This window comes from Anolis carolinensis, chromosome 3 (assembly GCF_035594765.1).
Source record: "Anolis carolinensis isolate JA03-04 chromosome 3, rAnoCar3.1.pri, whole genome shotgun sequence".
NCBI lineage: Eukaryota > Metazoa > Chordata > Lepidosauria > Squamata > Dactyloidae > Anolis > Anolis carolinensis.
In genome coordinates, this window is record NC_085843.1 from 256,677,275 (window position 1) to 256,698,628 (window position 21,354).

General features: G+C 42.0%; 1 long non-coding RNA gene across 1 annotated transcript in view; it reads right to left on the reverse strand.

The window, feature by feature from the left end:
- The window catches only part of LOC134297866 (uncharacterized), a 94,353-nt gene extending 73,489 nt beyond the window's left edge, over positions 1 to 20,864 (reverse strand). Inside the window, exon 1 of the long non-coding RNA XR_010004756.1 lies at positions 20,277 to 20,864. This is a non-coding gene — a long non-coding RNA (uncharacterized LOC134297866). The remainder of the gene's footprint in view (positions 1 to 20,276) is intronic.
- Positions 20,865 to 21,354: the final 490 nt, after the last annotated feature.

The window sequence follows — 21,354 nt, forward strand, 5'->3', positions numbered from 1 at the left end:
TGTCTACATCTCAAAAATTCAGTGTATTTCTGCCAGGGGTTTTTTGATGGTTGTAGTCAAAAAGAGAACTCTTCTGAGCTTTGGTTACAAATGCCACAAGTAAAACCATTTGGTGTGCATGCTACTGGTGTGTAGTAGAAAAGTACTATAAGATTATGATTATAACTACAAGAATACTCTTGATGTTTATACTAAGATAAAATGATACCAAAGATACAAAAGAACCTAGAATTATAGAAATATCTCTAAAACTACCTTCCTATTTGCTGCTTGCTTTGAAGGCAGAGAGAAACAAGAAATGAAGTTATGCACAAGGAGAAGGAAGTAAAGCCTAAACATAGTAGTCTACATATGGATCTAGGAAGATAAGAGGTAAGAAAACCCTCTTTTTGAAGCACTGCAGAATAAATTAACTCATCATCCAGTACATTTCATAAAGTGCTGAGGCAATTGACAAAATATCCTCTGTTTTTCTTCTCTTAGGAACATAGAAACCTCTCTTATCTCATATCTGTTCCACATCTTGTGCTTAGCTTATTTGGAAGACATCATTAAATGAGCACAGACATGGCAGCCATCTGTCTATTCATGATCTCCTTATATACACATGAAAAGGCAGAGTCTTACTTGTTTCCATTTCAATGCCAAAATTGTTAACTGGACACAGAATGATACATCCCATTTTAAAACCCCAGTTTGATGCTCCCCAACTACATGACAGAGTGTGGTTAGGGCAGATGTGCCGTCATGCTGCACATTCCCAGTTGCTGACAAACAAATCAAATCCAATAGGTACTGGGTTCTCTCATCCAAATGAACTAATTCAGCCTCTTCATCTGCGGTATGAATGAAAGAAACTCCATGAACAGACTCACACACAAATGTTGTCCATAGCATACTACTTTTACAACCAGGAAAATAAGTCTTTAGAATAGAACGTCTTAATCTTAATTGCATCTCCCATGGGGTAGAGGCTGTGATGAGAAGGACTCAAGTTCTTGTACAAGCAGCATTTCTTCCGGAAATAAAGTCATTTGGAAGTAATTTTATGATGTTCTTCTCCGTCCATACTAACTTTGTTCTTAAATGAACCTGTTTGTGTTTTTGTTGTCATTCAGACTTGCTGCAAGCCATCTCAAGGACTATATTTAGAAGAAAGAGAGGATGAAGTGCCAATAAGTAAATTCGCAATGGTTCCTATTCTGTTATAGCAAAATTTGGATCAAAGATTGAAATGAATATTTCTTAAGCTTAGACTGTAAACAAAGTCTTATCTATTCATATGCAGGGAGAAATATATGTGTTCTGATATAGCTTTAAATCAAACTGTACAACAGTTTCAGAAAACCTATATCTAGTAAAATATTGAACCAATTCAGAGAGATTCAGAAGACTTTTCAAACAAAGTAAGGTGGTCCTAAATGAGCTAGAAAATATCTTCTACACTGTCCTAATATGGGATTCGTAATGGGTTTACCTGGGGCATCCAAACGATGCCTCCGGCCAACTTGGATTGATTTGGAGAAAACTGGGGAATCCCAGTTTTCTCCGGATTTGACACCTTCAAAGATTTGGACCTTAAGCTAAGGTTGAAATCTTTACAAATCCCAGGGATCAAACCCCAGTTCTTTGGGCTCCTGGAGCCTGAAGGAGCAGGATGGTGCCTCCATCCCCCCATTTTTCCCTCAAAAACTTTTCTTCCCCCACCTTGCACCTTCTACTGCATATTTGCACATCAGAATAACTTTTTGGAGAGACTTGTGTTACCGGTACATATTTGAGGGGAAAGGGGGTAGCTGGAGAATGGCTGGATGCCCTCCTGACTCAATCTTTCATTGACCGGTGAGGGCATCTTGCCACCCCCGAGGGAAAGCCTGATATTTGGGTTGGGGATGAGGACAAAATCCCGAGAGGAACTGGGTTAGGTATTCAGATTTTTGGAAGTAAAGAGGTACACAAATGTGGGGCTTGCATAATGCATGGATTAATGAATTAAGGGAAGTAAACCCTTCCTGTGTGTGTGTGTGTGTGTGTGTTTTGAACAACAGAATTCTTTTTATTTTCCTTATGCATAGAGATATTTTAGTCAAGGACAACTTGAGAACACAAAACAACAATTATTTAGAAGAAACCAGTAGCCATCTTGGATGGAGTTTGGCCAGGTTTGGAAATTTCATTACTGAGAAGGTTGCCACTTTTCAGCATGGTTCAGGGCATCATCGGGCAATTGCACAACAATTACAGCCCATGTTTGCAGAGACCAAGGTACAAGGTAGCAAAGAACATGGACACATACATCATTTAAATTAAAAAGAAAAAAGAAAAAGCACAGCTTTATTGGTTATAGGTGTAAAGACCTGACCTAGCACAGAACCATGCATATAGTTATCAGACAACCTGCCTTTCAACCACTAGCAAACCCAGCACCCATAATGGCAGAGTGGCATCGTCCACAGGCAACCCCAGTCCCAATAATGGGTAGAGTGACATATTTAGGATCCCACATAGACACTGGTCTCTGCAAACATGGGCTGTAATTGTTGTGCAATTGCCCGATGATGCCCTGAACCATGCTGAAAAGTGGCAACCTTCTCAGTAATGAAATTTCCAAACCTGGCCAAACTCCATCCAAGATGGCTACTGGTTTCTTCTAAATAATTGTTGTTTTGTGTTCTCAAGTTGTCCTTGATTAAAATATCTCTATGCATAAGGAAAATAAAAAGAATTCTGTTGTTCAAAACACACACACACACACACACACACAGGAAGGGTTTACTTCCCTTTATTTTCCTAACCCCTGGAAATGAGGCAGATCTAACATTCTTTCAAACTGAACTTGTCCTTGGGAGCTTTAAGGTGACTCTCATAATGAACTGATAGATTTGCAAGACCATTCTGTCCTGAACTGGATTTGACTCCATGTCAAGTTTACCCCCTTTCATTGGACAAACTGCTGTAAACTATGATATTATCCATCAGTCATAACAAAATCATAAAAAACTATTACCTGGAGAGGGCAGTTGGGAAGACGAGAAGAACTTGAATTAGACATCATGCCATGAAGATACTTTAACCTCATAGGTGCACCTGACTGAGAACTTTAGCTTTCACATCAAGATTCTTGTTCACCAGAAATCAAATCTGGCTTTCTGGTGGCAGGTGAAATAGGAGGCTCAGAATGGGTGCACAGGCCTTTGAGAAATATGATACACAGGTCATAGTTCCCTGCAGCTTCACCTCATATAATCCTCCCAAGTAAGTCTCAAGAACCAGGCTTACAGCTATACCTAACTACTGTCCAATCTCCTAGTATTAGGTTCTCCCTTCAGGAAAGTTGTTTCTGGAACCTATGTGTGTGTGTGTGTGTGTGTGTGTGTGTTTATGTGTATGCGTGCAATGCTATCATACCTAACATTTGGCATTTTCTCAATCCTCTTTAAAATATGGCAGAAATGAAATGTCATAAATAATTTTGCTAATACATCTATGCTCAGTAAACATGTTCTTTTATAGCCATACTGAAAACTCTTTGTGCATTTAGAAATTATCCATCAAGAGGCAGAAATACCATATGACTTAGATGACTAATCACACAGTATGAACTCCTAATTAGAAGAAGTTTATACTCAAAGTAGCAGTCTCTGTGAACAGCTTCCAAGCAATCCATATGCTAAAATATGTTTGCATAAACTATCTTATCAAAAACTGTCAGATTACATTCTTTTTTTAAAAAAAAATCCCACAAAAATACTCCTTAAAGAGAGAAAAAGACCATTTAAGTTTCAGTCATTTCAAGAGTTACAATTATTTCAACCTCTTATAACATTATCAAAGTACTGGAATATTCTTTATCATGACACAATTACATTTTTATTATAACTTCTTTTCCAAGGGCACAGTCCTATTGTATGGGCTTAATGACAATGTGCCTGAATCCTGAGAACGTAAGTAGTATAGTAATATAAGTGTTGGACTAGGAGTCTGGGAGACCAGAGTCTGAATCCCTACTTAACTATAGTAGTTCTACAAGAGTACTGGTGCTTCAGCAAACTCCACTGGAGCCCCTGATGGCACAGTGAGTTAAACCCTTGTGCCAGCAAGACTGATGACTTGAAGATTGGGTTGCTGACCTGAAAGATGCCAGTTCGAATCCAACCCGGGGAGAGCCTGGACAAGCTCCCTCTATCAGCTCCAACTCCATGCGGGGACATGAGAGAAGCCTTCCACAAGGATGGTAGGGCATTCCCTGGGCAATGTCCTTATAGACGACCAATTCTCTCACACCAGAAGTGACTTGCAGTTTCTCAAGTCATTCCTGACACAAAAAAGCAAACTGCAACTCCCAGGATTCCATAGCAATTAGCCATGGCTGTTGGTAGCTGCTGTGTATTCTGCCCTAAGCCATGTTTAATATGAGAACAAAATATGGTGTCTCCTTGTGTTTGTTTTATCAATTTCCTGAAAGTTGAGTTGATTAGGACACAGAAAGTATGTCTGTTAATGTAAAGCCAAGGTGACACTAGATGTGACAGACTCTATAGAGTAACCATATCCAGTTTAGTTTTCCTAAGCACATATAGATCAGTCTGAGATGGAGGGTGGCTATGGACATCATTTCATGAGACTGCTATCCCATGGTGTTTCCACAGTCTGGGAAAATGACTATGTGCTAGTATTGTCACCATCCTCTTTGCACCACTGCTGGCACGGCATGGCTCCGAGGTGCACTTCCAGGTGAGTGGCATACCTCCGCCCTCCTGTTGTGCCACTTCCCTCCAAAAACACAAATTACAATGTTAAAAGAAAATCTGCAAGGGGAGAGAATAATCCTTCCTCCTGACATCACTAGCATGCTGCCACAGAAGTACCAGGACCTCATCACACAAGGGATTTTCTGGCACTATTAGAAACTATTTATGGGTTTTCCTGTCAATAGCTAGGGATAGTTTCACACCAGGTGAGTGGTGTACTGGAAACTGATATCGCATTAAATTTTTTCTATGCCAATTCACTACCTCCATGTGCAAAAGTCCTAAGTCACAAAGTTTGTATTTTTCTTCTTTATTAAAGGTTGGTATGTCTTCCACTGCCTCTTGCTGGGAAATGTGAGCAGGAGGATGCTATTATATTCGTGTCATCTATGTGGATTTATTGGAAGCATCTGGTTGTCTACAGTGAAAACAGACCACTGGATTAAGTAGGCCTTTAATCTGAACCCATATAACCCTTGTTATAATCTTATATGCATAAATTGTTGGAACTTGAAATGCAGACTGTCAATGCCATGAAGATATTGACTACTACTATCTGAAACTGGAGAAAAGAAATGATAATTTTCTTATATGTAGTTCCTAGCTAGTATTGTGTGGTTTCACCCCTAGCTGAAGTTTGCAAGTCCTTTAGACATTGTCCATTCCTCCTTCTCAGTGTTCTGGGTTATTTTTCCCCCCATCTGTAGCTTGCACTGCAAAATGGTTTAGGATGAGAAAGTGAGAAGGCAGTCAGGCAGACAGATTGGCAGACTTGTATAAGATTATACAAAATAACAGTTGTGTTTTATTCTGTCCCTGCTGTTTTATTCTTGTTTTTATTGATTGGTTGTGTTATTCTGAGTGTCAGAAATATTTTAAATTACTCTGGGAGTAATTTCTATCAAAGATAGAAGATATAATCTGTGTAAATAAATAAATGAAACAAAAGATTCTCAACGGGGCATACATAAATAAAAAGTAAGTTTTGGGCATTTTTCTGAGATTTGCAAACTGAGAGAGTGGGATTTCCAGTTTGGTTTTACAAATTATATTTTCTTTTCAATAATAATTTCAGAAAATTGTTGTCCCTACTGCTCCAAGTAACCAGATTTGTGAAGAAGGAACAATAGGAGAAGGGAAGGTCCATCTGGAAGAATCGCTTTCTCTAGTTTCGACAAATGACAAAATTACCAGAACTTTCCTTAGCTATTTTAGCTCATCTCTTTAACTGCAAAAGGATCCAGGATTGAATGTTCATGCTCAGCAGGGGCTGTGATGGTTTGATGAGAAAAATATTTATTTTATACATCTTGGTTTTGATCTCCTCTTGAGAAAAAGAAACTGATCTTGTGCTTGTAGCAGTACGTTTCTCAGAGTTGCTTTACTGCCATCTCCGTATTTGCAAAAGCCATAAATTTATATGAACAGTTAGCTGAGCTGTTTTATTAGCTCTTGTGCAAATTAATGCATTAAAATGCTAAGATGGTTTCAAGTGTTTAGCTTTGGCTTCCTTTGGGCTTTTTAAAAAGGTGTAAAATCCAAATGCAAATGAACTCTAAGCATTTATGTCTATTTAGCTATAGTAGTATCTGCCCAAACACCTTTAATCCATTTTCAAATTGCTCTGGGTTGAGATTGATTATGTCTTTATGCAGAAGAAGACATGGCTAGGTAAAGAATGGCTTAATATTTATTTGCCTAGAGCTTTTACACCAACAAGTGAGGCAAATAAACACCTCTGACAGATTTCTGCTCTTTTAAGGCAATCCTCCCCTGAAAACAGAAAATAACGGTTCCCTCTCCCTTTAGGCTTTCCCTTTCATGCACTACAGTGACATGGAGATGTTTAAAAAGGAAACCTGTCCAAAGAGAAAAAAAAATCCCATCCTTCTTGCACATACATGACAATGCTTGGATACAGCTGCACAAATTTTAAAGTCTTAGGGAAGGTGGGTGTGCAGTTCCAAGGGTCCTGGTATATCTTTTAATTTTAGAACTAAAATAGGTGTGATATGTTAAGAGACATGGGAGCTAAACCTAGTGATTGTATTATTGATGAGAGAAGTGCTCAAATATACCGTATATACTCGAGTATAAGCTGACCCAAATATAAGCCGAGCCACCTAATTTTACCACAAAAAACTGGGGAAACTTACTGACTCGAGTATAAGCCGAGGGTGGGAAATGCATCAGTTACTGGTAAATTTCAAAATGAAAATAGATCCCAATGAAATTATATTGAGGCACCAGTAGGTTAAAGGTTTTTGAACATTTACTGTATTTCAAAGAAAAACAGTAAACTAGCTCTGTAAGTGGAAAAGTAGGGTCAACAAAAACAATATGGTATTAACAATAACATAATAATAATAATAATAATAATAATAATAATAATAATAATAATAATAATGACAAAAACTTCATTTGTACCCTGCCCTATCTCCCCATGGGGATTTAGGCCGGCTTCCAACATAGTAACAGGCAAACATTCAATGTCTACATAAACAATGCAGAGCTAGATATAGATCTATAATTATATACTATAGACTAATTTCACATATGCATTTTCCCCTGAAACATTTGCAAATCCTTTCTCTATATATGTGCATTTCCCTCCCGCAATATTTGCAAGACCTATATATCTATATTCATATATATATCTATATAGACATTTGTCTATATATAGATAATTATATCTGTATAGGATTTGGAAAGACTTGCAAACATTTGAGGTGAAAATTCATATATATATAATATATACACATAGATACAGATATATAGGTACATGGAAATCTCTAGATATCTATATGTATATAGGATTTGCAAAGACTTGCAAACATATGAGGGGGAAATTCATATATAAAATTAATGTAGATAGATAGATAGATACAAATATAAAGGTACATAGGGACTGCAAAGGCTTGCAGGGGGAAATGCCTATATATCTATAGCAAAGATTAATAAATATTTCAGGGGAAAATGTTTTTATAAGATTAATGGGTATATATACATATATATATTCTTCTTCCTGACTTGCAAGGGCTTCTTTCCCTTTTCAAAACATTCCTTTGGTTAAGAGCAGGGAGGCTTTGGAAAAGTAAACACTGATAAGGGAGGGTAAGATGAGAAATAAATATATCATCTATTGCAAGCAACAGTCTCCAGGCTCCGCTGCCGGCTTGACCTTGACCCGATTATAAGTTGGGGGAGGCTTTTTCAGCTCATAAAAAGGGCAGAAAAACTCAGCTTATCTTCGAGTATATACAGTATATGTATATATTCAGTTTTATCATATTTATTTACTGTATTATTATAAGTGTCTTATTTTAACTTACTACATTGAGTGTAATCAAACCTTATCAAACCTTGTTGTTTGGTTTTATATTGTGATATGGCCTAAGGGCTAATCAACAAATGTATTGATTGATTGCTCAAGTCAGGTGAAAATATGACATAATGATTATAGGAATTGCAGTCAAACATTTTTTGGAGGGACACATATCTCTAATCTCAACTTTTTTACAAATGAAAAGCAAACACTTCATGTTCTTGAAATCGTGTATTTCTTGTTTGTCAGTCAACTTAAAATAAAATAAAATAAAAATAATGGGACCAAAGATGTTAATTTAAACATTTCAATTTAGTACTGAGAAATATGAGGAAAATACATAGGAAAATGGAGCAATCTGAGATAAGAAAAGAATACAGAGGTGAAAGACAAGGTGCAGACAGCTGTATCATTCTAGTGAGTCTTGAAAATGAAAATGGTCAAATACAATATGAAGAGAAGCAGAAAATCAGCAAAGTGACATATAAATCCAAGAGGTGATATTGTCCCAGTATCGGTTTTGTGATGGGAATGTGCTAGACAGGTCTGTGATAATTGGACAGATAGACTATTTGTGAGGCTAGCTCCCTTGTTAATTCTAAAGGAGTATTAAAAAGTTCTTGGGCAGAAATAAAGACGAGTTTTGCTTCATAGAGCTTGCTTAGTGGATGGATATTTAACAGATCATATGAAAGAGGAGCACTTTTGAATAAATCAATAAAGAGGAACAAAAGTGACAAGGAGTGGACTTGGAACAGCTAGAATAAAAACAGAAATAGGGGAAAAACTGGAAATCAGGATAGGTTTTGCAAGATTGTAAAAGAAACAAGTTTGCCTAAGATAAAGCCTAGCCACTTGAGAAGGCCTCTGAACAATATGCTTAATACAGAGCAAAGACAAAGTGAGAGAGACAAAGATCTGAAGAACTGTCATAGTGAGGTAGAGGAGCTAACAAAAACCATGTTTTGACATTAATGCTGTGTAGAAAAGCTATGGCTTTGCTTCCCAGGAAAGTCAGAGGCAATAAAGAAAATACCTGATAGCAAGTGAGAGCAAAGGTGACTGAGGGTACAAAGTTATAGCAGCCCAATGCTGTTTTAATTGTTGTTGACCTATTGCCTGGAATCTGGGGATTTCTTATTAGGATTTAGGAACCTTAGTGCAACACCTAAATTATAACACCCATGCTCTCTATCATAGAATTGTAAGTACTTCATCAAACTATACACCCCAGGATTCAGGATGATGAAACCACAACAGTGCTATTACTGTGCTGGGTAAGATATGCACAGAGATAGGAGTTAAGAAGAAAGAATGATTACAGAGGCCAACAAAAAAATTATTGGCATCTTGTTTGAAGGCCTGTTCCTGGGTTATATTGTTTCGGGGGGGGGGGAGAGAGAGATTCAGAAAATTACATTGGATAGACCACATCAGTTCTAGTTTCTTAGATTGATTTATTTATTTATTTACTCTATTTATATCCTGCCTTTCTCTACCCCAAAGGGGACTCAAGGCGGCTTTACATATGGCAACTATTTGATGCCTTTAGACAACAGACAATTGAATACATTTAAGTTAAAATTTAAAAATTAGAGTTAAAAAAGCACATTAAAACATATAAACGTTATAATCACTGTTAAAATAACACGATCCATAATCATAATCTGGGGCTGTTCCATGAATCATTGAATAGATGATTTTTATGGACAAGCAGATGAAGACGTGGATGGCATTTATTCTGTATCTCAAAAACTATAGATGACAGGAGAAAACTATGCCATTTTTGGTATGAGCAGCTCAAATATGACCAGAAATAAGTCTAACATATGAGGCAGTATTGGCCAGTGTTATCAGCTAAGGATGCAATATACAGTAGTATGTGAATGGGAGAGGAAAGAGGAAGACATGATATTAGAGCGTGAATTTGTCATAACAGCCATACTAGTATATAAACAAGTGTGATGACTCATGGGCCTTGTAGTCCTGCTCATGACATTGTGATACCTGATGAAGAAGAAAACTTGGGTTTTTTACCTTCCCAGTCAGAACTGGAATTTTCCCAGCCAGATTCTTCCCAGCCAGATCTGGGAACCTTGCACCTGCAAGAGAGTTGTGTTCCAGAAGTATGTCAAACAAACCCTGAGCCTACATCTCCTGTGTTTTCTCGCCATGAGTTTTGTAAACAACAGAGAGGTTTGGAAGCGGCCTCGCGCAGGAGTGCTAGAATAGCTGCTAAGAATTTAGCCAATTAAGCCTGCTTTCCATGAGAATCTTTAAGGAGTCAAACATCTGGTCTCAGAGATTAGCTTTCGTTTCTGGTTCCCAGAGAACTGCTCTCGGCGGGAAGTTAGACTCTATATAGGTGTTTTACCCGCGAAGTAACTTCGCGGAGTCAATTCGTCAGCCTCCGGAGCGAGTTGTGTCTGGACAGCGCGCTCCGTTCCAAGCCTAGTTCCTGTTCAAGCCTTGTCCTTGTTCTCAAGCCTTCGCTCCTGCTTCCCAGCCTTGTTTACCTTCGGACCTTGCCTCGCTTTCCAGGACTAAACCTTGCCTTGTTTCACGGATTTTGCCAAGTAATTCCACGAGCCTTGTTCTTGTTCCACGTTTCCTTGTGTCACGATTCAAGCCTTGTTTTCAAGTATCAAGTTAATTCCTAGCCTTGCTCAAGTTCATGGACTAAAGGACCTTGTCATCTCCCCTCACTTTGCCTGGCAAAGTGAGTGTTTCGGTTATTGGATTACAACTTTGGACCTTAATATTTCATATTGGACATTGTTTTCTTGGACTAATTTTGACCTTTCCTGAAAGGTCTACTTCTGGACTATTTCATACACTTGCTTTTATTAACTTTATATATTCCTTCAATAAAGATATTAGATAGATTCTGGCCCCTGTGTATGGTTATTGGTGCCTTTGCAGCCTGGGTCCTGACAGTTTGACTCCGCCACCATAAGCACCAATTAACCAAGGCCAGAATGTCTACCGGAGCCGTGCCGGGTGGACAGCCACTTAGCTACACCATCAGCAAGGACGAAGTGGACCGCATCCGTGACAGACTCAACGCGCAGGATGGAGAAATAAAAGGGTTGAGGGAGCGCGGAATCCGCCTCCCGGCCATGGCGTTGCCAACTAAGTTTTCTGGAGAAGCCTCCAAGGTCCAAGTATTCCGCCGCCAGTGCCAGGCTTACCTAGAGGCCCGTGCCGCCGAGTTTCCCCAAGAGGACATCAAGGTGGCGTGGGTTTACAGTCTTCTAGACGGGCCAGCGGCCAACTGGGCGACGGCACTGTTCGACCAAGCCTCTCCACACCTAAGATCAGCGCAACACTTCTTGGACCACCTTAAGGAGACCTGGGGAATCGAGGACAATTTGGAGGCAGCCGGTCACAAACTCCGCCGCCTCTTTCAAGGAGACAGACCCATGTCTCAGTACATAGCCGAGTTCCGAGTGCTGGCCCACAACACCGGCTGGAACGATGTAGCCCTCAGAGGACAATTTCGGGAGGGTCTCAACATTGAAATGCTGGAGGAAATCTCCAAGGTGGATCCTCCCCACACTCTTGAAGCACTCATTGATCAATGTTTACGGGCTGAAGTCATGATTGCCAACAGGAAACAGTGGGTACGAGGCCAGAGCCCCGCCAGCGTTCAGCCGCGTCCAGTGTGGAGACCCCCACCACCATCCCCATACCCCAGAGGGAGCGAGGAGGTGCCGATGCAGTTGGGCAATGTGCGTCCCAGATTAGATGCCGCCGAGAAGGCCCGCCGCCAACGCCTAAACCTCTGTTGGTATTGCGGGAATGGGGGCCACTTCGCCAGAGAGTGCCCAGCCAAAGGGAAGCCCGCCGCCCGTCTTGCGGCGGCGTCCTCCACGGAGACGAAGGCGTCTGAGGCGGCTGGCACACAGCCGGCGGGGGAAGCCAACGACCGGGCGTAGAGAGGCTCGCCAACCCGGTCAAAAAACCCATTCAAGAGCCGCCAACCGGGGTCCTGTTCCTTCTAGTGGTCACCTTATGGTCAGCAAAAAAGGGACCCGTCATGATCCACGCCATGATAGACTCCGGAGCCACCAACAATTTCATTGATAGAGAGTATGCCGACTCTCTGGGATTACAATATCATGACTTCAAGAATGCCCGTGTGGTGCAAGCCATCGATGGCCGCCCTCTCAAGACGGGCCCCGTAAGCCAGTGGTCGGAACCCACCAGGATGTGGATAAGGGAACATATGGAAGAGATTTCCTTCTTTGTTACTGAGGTTCCCCACTTCCCTGTGATTTTGGGGATTCCATGGCTGACACTTCACGATCCAAGCATCTCCTGGTCCAACAGAGAACTGCAGTTTGCTTCAAAGTACTGCCAAAACCATTGCCTCGTAGCCAAGGTCTGCCATGCCACAGACACCGAGCCCATTATCACCTTGCCAAAGAAGTACTCCGAGTATTGGGATGTATTCAATGAAAAGGAAGCCGAAAAATTACCCCCACATAGACCTTATGACTGTGCCATTGACTTGGTGGAGGGGGCCCCGATCCCGCGAGGGCATCTCTACTCCCTGACTGAACCGGAGCAAGAAGCTCTCAGGGAATTCATAGAGACAAACCTTCGCAAGGGATTCATCAGACCCTCTCAATCCCCAGCCGCCTCCCCAGTGATGTTTGTGAAGAAGAAGTCAGGGGAATTACGCTTGGTGGTGGACTACAGAGCATTGAACAATATCACTAAGCGGAACAGCTATCCCCTGCCCTTAATCTCGGATCTACTAGACCGACTTCGAGGAGCCAAGGTCTACACCAAGCTGGACCTACGGGGGGCTTATAACCTAGTTCGCATCAGAGAAGGGGACGAGTGGAAGACCGCCTTCCAGACTAAATTCGGATTATTCGAGTCCCGAGTTATGAATTATGGTTTATGCGGAGCTCCCGCAACGTTCCAGCATTTTGTCAACGACATCTTTCAGGATTATCTAGATCGGTTCTTGATCATCTACCTGGACGATTTTTTGGTGTTTTCTAGATCACAATCAGAACATGAGAACCACGTTAAAATGGTGTTACAACGATTGCGGGATCATGGGCTTTATGCCAAGCTGGAAAAATGCGCTTTTGATCTACAAGAGGTAGATTTCCTGGGGTACCGCATCTCGCCTCTAGGGCTCTCCATGGACCCGGCAAAAGTTTCAGCAGTATTGGAATGGCGGGCGGCAACCAACAAGAAAGAGGTGCAGCGATTCTTGGGGTTCGCGAACTATTACCGCAAGTTCATTCCAGATTTTGCCCGCTGGTCTGACCCAATCACCAGCTGCATCCGTGGGAAACAGCCCTTCCGCTGGACTGATCAAGCAGAGAAAGGGTTCCAACAACTAAAGAAATTATTCACGTCCCAGCCAATCCTTCAGCATCCAGATCCTGAAACCCTTTTTGTTGTGCAAGCGGACGCCTCTGATGTGGCAATTGGAGCTGTACTCCTACAACCGGTGGGAGATCACCTTCATCCTTGTGCCTTTTATTCTCGTCAACTAACCGCACCAGAGAGGAACTATACCATTTGGGAAAAAGAACTATTAGCCATAAAGGCAGCTTTTGAAACTTGGAGACATTGGCTAGAAGGGGCCAAATTTCCCATTGAAGTCCATACTGATCATCGGAATCTAGAACATCTAAGAACTGCCCGCAAGCTAAATCAGAGGCAACAACGTTGGGCTTTATTCTTTGAACGTTTTAACTTCCAGATTCATTATGTAACCCCAGCCCAAACCAAGCAAGCAGACACCCTGTCACGTAAACCGGAATACGCTGCAGGACGCAAGGAGACCTTTGAATCCCAACTACTACAACCCGAGAACTTTGCCACGCTCACAGTGGGGAACACCAAATCCACTCTCATTGATTCAACTCCCTCTACTCCAGGGCCCCTCTGTGCTCAAGAAATCAAGGCTAGTCAACAAGCAGATGCCTGGGCGCAGGACCAACTTCGTCAAGGATTGCATTTTCCCTTTTCGCTTAAGGATGGACTGCTCTGCTATAGAAATCATGTTTATATCCCACCAGGACCGGGCAGGGAAAAAGCACTTCGTCTGTGTCATGACTGCAAGCCAGCAGGGCATTTCGGACTATTTAAAACCATGCATTTGATCCTAAGAGATTTCTGGTGGCCCAAGATCCGCAAGGATGTGGAAAAATATGTCAACACCTGCCCAGTATGCCAGCGCTCCAAGACAAGAAGGGAGAAGCCCTCAGGGCTTTTACACCCCCTTCCTACCCCATCTCGCCCATGGGAAATAATTTCTGCGGATTTTATCACTGACTTACCACCTTCCTGTGAATTTACCACGATCCTAGTGGTGGTGGACCTTTTTACCAAGTTAGCCCATTTCATTCCCTGCAATGGCCTCCCCACGGCCAAAGAAACTGCAGATTTATTCCTTCAACATGTTTTCAGATTGCATGGGTTGCCCAAGAGTTTGGTCACAGACCGTGGGTCCCAATTCACCTCTCGTTTCTGGAAGGCACTACAAAAACTATTGGGCATAGACTCTCGTTTATCTTCCGCTCATCATCCCCAAACAGATGGGCAAACGGAGCGCAGTAATGCCACTTTGGAACAGTACCTTCGCTGTTATGTAAACTACCAACAGGACAATTGGGCTTCTCTGTTACCACTGTCGGAGTTTGCCTACAATAATGGAGTCCAGGCTTCTACAAAAGAAACGCCGTTCTTTGCAAACTACGGTTTCCATCCACGTTTCTTTCCCCCTGTCATTGAAACTTCAGAAGTTCCCGCAGCAGAGGATTGGCTGCAGGAACTCACAGCGGTGCAACAACTTTTGCTCCAGCAACTGGACCAAGCCAAGGAGGACTATAAACGTCACGTGGACAAACATCGCCAGCAGGGCCCCGAAATCAAGGTAGGAGATCGGGTTTTTCTGTCCACTCGCTTTCTGCCCTCCCATCGCCCTTGCCGGAAGTTAGATGCCCGTTTCATTGGCCCCTATCCAGTGGTGGCGCAATTAAACCCCGTGACTTTCAAACTCCAACTTCCGCGTTCAATGCGCATTCACCCAGTGTTTCACCGCTCCCTGCTCCTTCCGGCGGATGGTGTGCGGCCAGATGTAAACCGGCCGGCCCCCATCCCTGTTTTGGTGGATGGAGAGGACGAGTTCGAGGTTCAGGACATTTTGGATTCTCGCTTTCACCGCCGCCGCCTGCAATATCTCATTGACTGGGTGGGTTTTGGCCCTGAGGAACGCTCTTGGGAAGACGCCTCCACAGTCCATGCTCCTGATCTAACCCGTCGCTTTCATCAGACCTATCCCGCCAAGCCACGACCTCGCGCCTCGGGGAGAGAGTCCCAGTTTGGGAGGGGGCTTGAGGAGGGGGATAGTGTGATGACTCATGGGCCTTGTAGTCCTGCTCATGACATTGTGATACCTGATGAAGAAGAAAACTTGGGTTTTTTACCTTCCCAGTCAGAACTGGAATTTTCCCAGCCAGATTCTTCCCAGCCAGATCTGGGAACCTTGCACCTGCAAGAGAGTTGTGTTCCAGAAGTATGTCAAACAAACCCTGAGCCTACATCTCCTGTGTTTTCTCGCCATGAGTTTTGTAAACAACAGAGAGGTTTGGAAGCGGCCTCGCGCAGGAGTGCTAGAATAGCTGCTAAGAATTTAGCCAATTAAGCCTGCTTTCCATGAGAATCTTTAAGGAGTCAAACATCTGGTCTCAGAGATTAGCTTTCGTTTCTGGTTCCCAGAGAACTGCTCTCGGCGGGAAGTTAGACTCTATATAGGTGTTTTACCCGCGAAGTAACTTCGCGGAGTCAATTCGTCAGCCTCCGGAGCGAGTTGTGTCTGGACAGCGCGCTCCGTTCCAAGCCTAGTTCCTGTTCAAGCCTTGTCCTTGTTCTCAAGCCTTCGCTCCTGCTTCCCAGCCTTGTTTACCTTCGGACCTTGCCTCGCTTTCCAGGACTAAACCTTGCCTTGTTTCACGGATTTTACCAAGTAATTCCACGAGCCTTGTTCTTGTTCCACGTTTCCTTGTGTCACGATTCAAGCCTTGTTTTCAAGTATCAAGTTAATTCCTAGCCTTGCTCAAGTTCATGGACTAAAGGACCTTGTCATCTCCCCTCACTTTGCCTGGCAAAGTGAGTGTTTCGGTTATTGGATTACAACTTTGGACCTTAATATTTCATATTGGACATTGTTTTCTTGGACTAATTTTGACCTTTCCTGAAAGGTCTACTTCTGGACTATTTCATACACTTGCTTTTATTAACTTTATATATTCCTTCAATAAAGATATTAGATAGATTCTGGCCCCTGTGTATGGTTATTGGTGCCTTTGCAGCCTGGGTCCTGACAACAAGTGACTAATAAGATATCTATTTCTATGGAAAGATTTATTGAAGGGTTTAGAGGTCAGGCTACAATTTCAGGAACATCACATGCTTTGCATGCCAAAGATCTCATGTTTAATGGTTGATATCTGTTCTGAGCCATCACTCCTACTTTACTTCCGGTAAGTATCTTGGGTTTTCTGCTCTTAGTCCTATTTTGCTTCACTTAAGTCAAAGTCAGGGGATATTCTGGAGTCTGCAGGAAACTTTGAATTATTGTGGGGCATCATGGCCACCTGAATTTAGTTCAATCCACTGTCCAGTTGGACATTGCAGACATTACGCCGATCAGCGAGGGAAAGGGGATGACTTGTCACCACTACTGATCACTGATCACAGTGGAGCTCCGTATGAGAGCCTGTCATGTCTGTTGATGCCAGAATGGGCGACCACATGCTAAGGAAGAAAGGAGTTGAACTTGGTGGTCTCCTTTTCCTACCCCTGCTTTATCTTTTAGATCATATGGGATTTCAACCTCATCATAAAAACCAGGTGAAGCGTCCCATGTAGCCACCAGACAGAGGGGGCAACAGGGTGAATCTATCATCCTGCACACCACTCCCTTGTGGAGAAGCTTCCTCCATCACACATGTGAAGCGGTGCCTTCCCAGTGAGGCTCCAATGCAGCCAGCACAACATGGACAGGCTCCCGTGTTGGGAGCAGAGCTGGCCCTAGATAATTTTCAAGTGTAAGCTAACAGTATTTCGCCCCCCCCCCCCCAAAAATGTAGTGAGAGTGGAAGAAGAGAGCTATGGAAATAAATAGCAAAGATAATAGGCTTCTTGGATGGCCATCCATCCAAGGGTGGAGGGTTTTAAAGGTGCCTTCCTTTCTGGCAGAAGGGATCCTTCCAACTCTAGTATTATTATTATTATTATTATTATTATTATTATTATTATTATTATTATTAAGCAAGGGCTGGACGGCCATCTGCAGTGAGGGCTTTGATGGTACTTTTCCTGCATGAAGGCAGAAGGAGGTTGGACTAGATGGCTTTTTGAGGGGTCCTTCCAACTCTGGGATCCAATTATTATTATTATTATTATTATTATTATTATTATTATTATTATGCAAAATCTAAACTGTCATCTGTCGGGAGGGCTTTGATGATGCTTTCATTCCTGAGAAAAAGAGGCTAGACTGGATGGGCTTTGGGTTCCCCTTCCAACTTCAATTATTATTATTATTATTATTATTACTACTACTACTACTACTACTCAAGAGCTGGATGGCCATCTGCAGGGAGGGCTTTGATGGTGCCTTCCTTTTTGGCAGAAGGGGGCTGGACCGGATGGCATTTGGGGAACCCTTCAACTCTTGGATCCTATTATTATTATTATGCAGAGTCTGCATGGCCATCTGCAGGGAGGGCTTTGATGGTGCTTTCCTTTTTGGCAGAAAGGGGCTGGACTGGATGGCCTTTGGGGAACCCTCCCAACTCTGTGATCCTATTATTATTGCTATGCAAAGTCTGGACGGCCATCTGCAGGGAGGGCTTTGATGGTTCTTTCCTTTTTGGCAGAAGTGGGCTGGGCTGGATAGCCTTTGGGGAACCCTTCCAACTCTGGTATCCTATTATTATTATTATTATTATTATTATTATTATTATTATTATTATTATTATTATTCAAGGGCTGGATGGCCATCTGTAGGGAGGGCTTGGATGTGGCCGGGCTCACCTCCATGGTCATGAAAGCCACCAGGCTCCACCTGGGCTTCACGTGCAGCACGATTTCCTCCTCTTCCTCCCGCAGGGTCTCTGACTCCACGCTGCCCCTGGGCCCTGGGCTGCCTCCCAGCCGAAGACCAGGCACAACCACACACCCCACGAGGGTGCAGCCATCTTTCCAGGGCGGGGGCAGGACCTGCCCATGGTGTGCTCCCTGGGTGGGGCTCTTCTCCCTCAGTGAATAGCCTTGTAGAGGGCTCATTCGGGAAGGGAAGAAGGCGGAGCCACCTGAATGATGGACAGCCACGGGATGCCCGTCATTCAGGCAGTTCCGCCCCCTTCGCTTCCAGGCGCCTCAAGAGACCTAGCACCTCCGGGGCGGCTGTTCTACATGGGTGGCGCAAAGCCACCCACGTGAAACAGGCCTCAACAGCACCCCCCACTGGCGTACGCCCAACATCCAGGTGTAATCAGCTTACCACGTTGGACCGGCCCTGGTTGGAAGAGAAGCATCCAAGGATGCTTCCATCCCAGTTAGGGGTAGGGCCTCCACCAGAAGTCACACAGCATCATGTGATGGCCAGCATGGATCTCCATCCCCAAAACAAGGTGGAAGCATCCCAGGATGCTAAAGTTGCCTGATGAGGCCCTTAGTGACTTTAAAATGTTCAGTTGAGAACATTACAACTATTGAAGCCATAAATAACTTTGAAGGGAAAAGACAGCACATTTACATTAAATGAAAGGAATAATAGTTAATTTTCTAGTAATCATAGCTCAAATAATTATTTCAATTCAAAAATCAGAATTGATGGATTTGTTTATGAGTCTGTCTGCCATCCACTCATCAAGATGAAGGCCACCTTAGTTTTTGGTGGCGGGCTTGATTGTATTTAGAGCTCTTTTAAAATGTTTCATTGCATTTTTAATTTTCGATTGTTTCTGTAAGTTACTTTGAGGAAAAGTATTTTGAAAAACAAACCAAAAGTGTGATATATGCTTTAAAATGTAAAATAATTTTGACTCTAGGCAATTGCAGTTCTTATAAACCTGGCAATGCATAACTTTACTTCTTACTTTTATTCCCATTTTTATGTATTGCAGTTTAAAAATAAAATGAGATAAATTATATAATCCAAAATATATTATGCTATATATCACCTCTCATGTATATTGAGATATAGCAATACATAAAGAACTTTATGATATTATATAATTAGAGTACACTATTATAATGAACATATATTTCTTAACATAGACAAACCAGAGGCCCAAAATGCCTTTGAAAGTCTAATGTTATCTTCTCTTCCCCAAATGTATGCAATAAAACATTTCCATGGATTATGAAAATGCATCCTTTTTTCCTTCCTTTAGCCATTAAGAGTTTTTATTTCAATCAAGTTATTTTTCAATCAAAGCTACTTGTCACACTTTATTATGACTGGCTACCACAGATATTGCTTTTAAATTCTGCTGAAAGTCAGCAGCCTGCCATCTATTAAGAAATAACTATGTTTATAAGACACTTTTCCATTATTTCCCTGGGGAAAAACCCAATTTTTCAGTCTTTGTACAATTATTAATATTATTTATTTTTTTAAAAAAATCCATGATTTAGAAACTTTACTTTAGAACCATGAGAGACACTGCAAAGATCCTGTAACTTTACAACATTTCCAGCACAGAAAGAAAAAAAATGTTTTCCCTATACAACAATTGGTGTCAAGTGGGTTATGCAGAATGTGTTCTTCCTAGGTGATGTAGAAACACTTTTAAAAGGTCACTTCTCTAACACAACATCCCATCTTCCCTTCTCTTTACCAATTTAGATTGAGTTTCTCATACCCTAAGACAGTGGTTCTCAATCTGGGGTCCCCAGATGTTTTTGGTCTACAACTCCCATAAATCTCAGCCAGTTTACCATCTGTTAGGATTTCTGGGAGCTGAACACCAAAAACATCTGAGGACCCCAGGTTGAGAACCACTGCCCTAAGGCCATATGAGGAACCCATGTCAGGAAACAAACTCTAAGCATAGGTATCCATTTAATCTAACAAAACTACGGAGACCCCAGTGGTGCAGTGGGTTAAATCCTTGTGCTGGCAGGACTGATGACCTGAAGGTTGGGTTGCTGACCTGAAGGTTGGCAGGTTCGAATCCAATCCAGGGAGAGCGTGGATGAGCTCCCTCTATCATCTTCAGCTCCATGCGGGGACATGGGAGAAGCCTCCCACAAGGATAGTAAAAACATCAAAACATCTGGGCATCTCCTGGGCAATATCCTTGCAGGCAGCCAATTCTCTCACACCAGAAGTGACTTGCAGTTTCTCACGTTGCTCCTGACACACAAAAAGCCAGAACTTTAATGCACAATTTTCTGATAAAACATTTTTAAAAACTTCTTTTTCACTTTTCCGGTGACATACATAGCAGAGGCACTCTATAAGTTTTAATTGTCTCTGTTAGCAGTAAATTTCTCTATCCATCAAAAGGACATACCCTCTAGATGTATTACATCTCTTGAAAACTTGTATTGTTGATATATTTGTTTGTGTGAAGCTGGCAAAAGCTTTGAACATGCAAAATGCTTGCCTTCCCTCTGCCCTAAATAGATTCCTGTAGTTTCTTCCCATGGCTTCAGTTGACTTCTGACTATTCCTAAAATATCTGACACCATCACTACAATTCTTTCCCAGATTTTTTAGAGATCCTTGATTTGTAACCCTTAGCTACCCACTCCATCCATTATTCCCCTCCCAGGCTCCTCGGTTTTTTTCATACTAATAAAGCTGCTGGAATCCACCTCCTAAATCAGTCAAGTCATGACCATATCGATAGTATTATTCTCACAGATTCCTGATAGCTACCTAAGAAGTAATAGCATCCTGGAAATAATCAGCATATTATAATTCTCTCTCTCTTTTTTTAGTTTCCATTGTTTTATTGTATATATAAGACATAGAAGAGACAATCAGAAAAAAGACAAAAAAAGAAAAAAATGTACAAAAGAATGAGCAGGTTTACAAAAACAGAGCATAATATAATTCTCAATAACACAAATAATGTGTGGCAATGAACTACTGCAGCTATTAAAAATAATAGAATGGGAAAAGACACCTGTGTGCAGATGCTAGGTCATTGCTATCCAAACTGTTTGAATGCTTGTTAAAATATTTTGTGTTCTATTCCCTAGAAGTTTACAACATTTTTTCTG